This window comes from Rhagoletis pomonella, unplaced genomic scaffold (assembly GCF_013731165.1).
Source record: "Rhagoletis pomonella isolate Grant_MI unplaced genomic scaffold, Rhpom_1.0 Rhpom_scaffold_00002, whole genome shotgun sequence".
NCBI classification, from domain to species: Eukaryota; Metazoa; Arthropoda; class Insecta; order Diptera; family Tephritidae; genus Rhagoletis; species Rhagoletis pomonella.
In genome coordinates, this window is record NW_023458556.1 from 73,475,356 (window position 1) to 73,478,241 (window position 2,886).

The following is a 2,886-nucleotide window of genomic DNA, read 5'->3' on the forward strand; positions in this document are numbered from 1 at the left end:
AACTTTAGAAAAGCGTAGCAAATTTCTTTAGAACTGCGTACTGCCTTAAGGAAAATTCACACATGAAAATTTCTTAGCCATTTCTTGTACGTTTCTTCTATTTCTTCTAATTTCTATTTGCACTATACATTTTTTGAATGAAAACGCGGTTCGGCTGTGGGAGTTTTAGCTCCAATGTGAACTATGTTATGATTCGCTTTTAGAAGGTGAACCGATTTCTCTTTGTATGGAGCGTGAGGCAGTCTAATGTATGTATAGTACATACATATTTTTACACATTTGTGTAATTAGGAAGGTATGAGCAAATGTTTTTCATTTGACGTCATCACCGCTGGTAGTAGTATTTTCTGATATGTGCTTATATGTATGTATGTATATTTAGTTGTTTTTCCCAATTTAATGACATGCAGGCATATGCATGCATATATGTGCATATGCATGTGTGTATGAACAATTGTGTAGATAAGTTTGATTGCATTCGACTGCGTTGTAAGTTTAAACAAGTGCCACCTATCCAAAGCAAAACGAATACTAGACAATGAAATGTAGTAGATAAGTGAAACGCCCCCATTTTTGAAATCGTATAGTGAAATGCATCTGTGTGTATGTATGTAGATAGTGCTTGCATACATATGTACATCTACGGTCAAAATAATAGCAGTGTGACATTTTGGCCATTTTTGTATATATAAATCCACATTTCAAACTTTGTATAAAAATTTGACCAAAATTTTAAACTTTTTATTCAGAATTTTTATTTGTTTTTGCTACTTTTCGGCCTAATACACAAATGATGTTCAACAATTTTATTGAGCTTTACAAATGGTAGAAGCACTCAGAAAAAAAAAATTCCATGCTGCTGGGAAAAAAGTATATTATTCTGAGGAAATATTACCTTGAAATGGCTCCAAAGACATGGCTGACTTAATATGAGTAAACGATTGGACTCAGTTTAAGGAAAAACACAATTACTTAGTTTTCAATACTATTTTCTTTCTTCTTAGGAAAAATTAACTTGCCGTGAAAAGAATAGTATGCCATTTTGCTCACGGCGCTTAAACAGTTACAATGGCCGACAGAGCAAAGCTCTGGAGTGCTAGTCGAGAGATGCAAGGTTCGAGTCCCAAAAGGAAAATATTCAAAACCGGTCAAAATGTCGCACTACTATTATTTTGTCCGTAGGTGTATCGAGCGAAGCGTATGCTGGTTTACAATAGCTTGACTTGTTTTCGCTTCAGTTGCCATTTTAAGTGACAGTAGTTCGGCTGTGAAGTTTCAATAATTTTTAAATACCTTAGTTACTTACATACATATTTAGCTCAAGTGTCTAAAACTTTAACAATTCCATAAGAACCGCAGCAGCATATTTGTTAAAAAAAAAGATTACAACAACCATACCTGTTAAAGAGTTTTAACTCAAAACCAGTGAGTTTTCGAAATACAAATCGCGCGTTTGCTGTCAGCACGCTATACTATTAAAAAACAACTGGTCTGAAAAAACGTCATGTTGACAACAATTTGGTGAATACCGCTATTGTAAACTGGTTCGAGATCATTAATATAAAAATCATTCTATACATACACTTGTGATCAGCCGATTAAGTTATCAACATTTTGATCGATTTTGGCTGTTTTTCTTTTGTTTATTTAATGTTTATTATTTTTACATAAAAGCCTAGCTCATTATAGCCTAACACAATATAAATCCACATTTCAAACTTTGTGCAAAAATTATAAAAAATCTGCAAAGTTTCAGCTAGATTTTCAAGTTTTTATTCAGATTTTTTAGATTTTTTTTAGTATGCAGTTTGATAGCTCACTAAATTTAAGGGTAATAATGTGCAAGTTTTAAGTTGCTAAAGAATCGCGTTGATTTTTAATATTTTTTTTTCTTGTAGACATTTGGTTAGGTGGTCGGTTGTAGAAAATACTAAATTACGTTCTGTTACTTCTATAGTGCTTTTGCGAGCGTGCGTGTTGCAATAGATCAGATCTTCCTGATTTGGCTTTTAATATGTAATTGCAAATATTGTAATAAGCCTTGTAACCTCAAGTGTTTACACAATCAACCTTTGAACGCGGGATCCTTAGTCCAAGAATCAAAGAAAAAAAAAATGCGCGTACGCTTGGTTTGCATCATATTTAAGTCATATGTGTCCAAAGAATAAATATCTCTTGAGGCACCTGCTGCAAAAAACAAAGCTTGTAAAGATTTATTAAGAAAATAATTCAAAATCAGTTCTACTTACAAGGTTTAGTAACAAATTTGCCGAAAGTGTGAGCGGAAGTACTTACTCTACAAGCAAATAGTACGCTATACATTGAATATATTGTGCGTAGAGAACAATTACTGGGAAGTTAAAAAAACGTAATTTTTACACAAAAAACGTCCAAACGTCGACAGGATACAAAAATCGTCCAAATGACGTTAAAAACGTCAACCTGGCAACGCCGGTGGACATCTGCACATAAACCTGAAGCAACTAAAGGAGTATTGAAAAAAATTTAACCGCATTTTGTAATGATGACAATATGAAGTCACAACAACAAAATAATATTCTCAAATATACTTTACCTACGCAGAAACAATAAAAAAATATATATAACAATAGGCTCATTTAATCAATTGCTCTTTTTCATTTAAGTATTTTGAACCTGTGGAAGAAATAAGTCTAACAGCCGCACTCAGAAACGTTTCTTAAATTAGCTCAAACCGGCACTTAACTAATGATCGTTAAATCTGTTAATTAATGTTAGAGTTAAAAATTATGAAATACAAAATTTAAGTATGGCCCCAGTTGCGGCCCTTTATTTTTGTGGCATTACTCACTTTTTTACATGTGTCAAGTTAGCACTACACTTTTCGAATTTGGAAAAGTTAACTAC

At 32.8% G+C, this 2,886-nt stretch overlaps 1 protein-coding gene across 2 annotated transcripts in view; it reads left to right on the forward strand.

The window, feature by feature from the left end:
• The first annotated feature begins 1,261 nt into the window (after positions 1-1,261).
• LOC118734051 (fizzy-related protein homolog) overlaps positions 1,262-2,886 on the forward strand; it is a 194,590-nt gene continuing 192,965 nt past the window's right edge. For both annotated transcript variants that reach the window (XM_036463746.1, XM_036463747.1), the window contains exon 1: positions 1,262-1,425. The gene's annotated coding sequence lies outside the window, so the exon portion shown is untranslated. The remainder of the gene's footprint in view (positions 1,426-2,886) is intronic.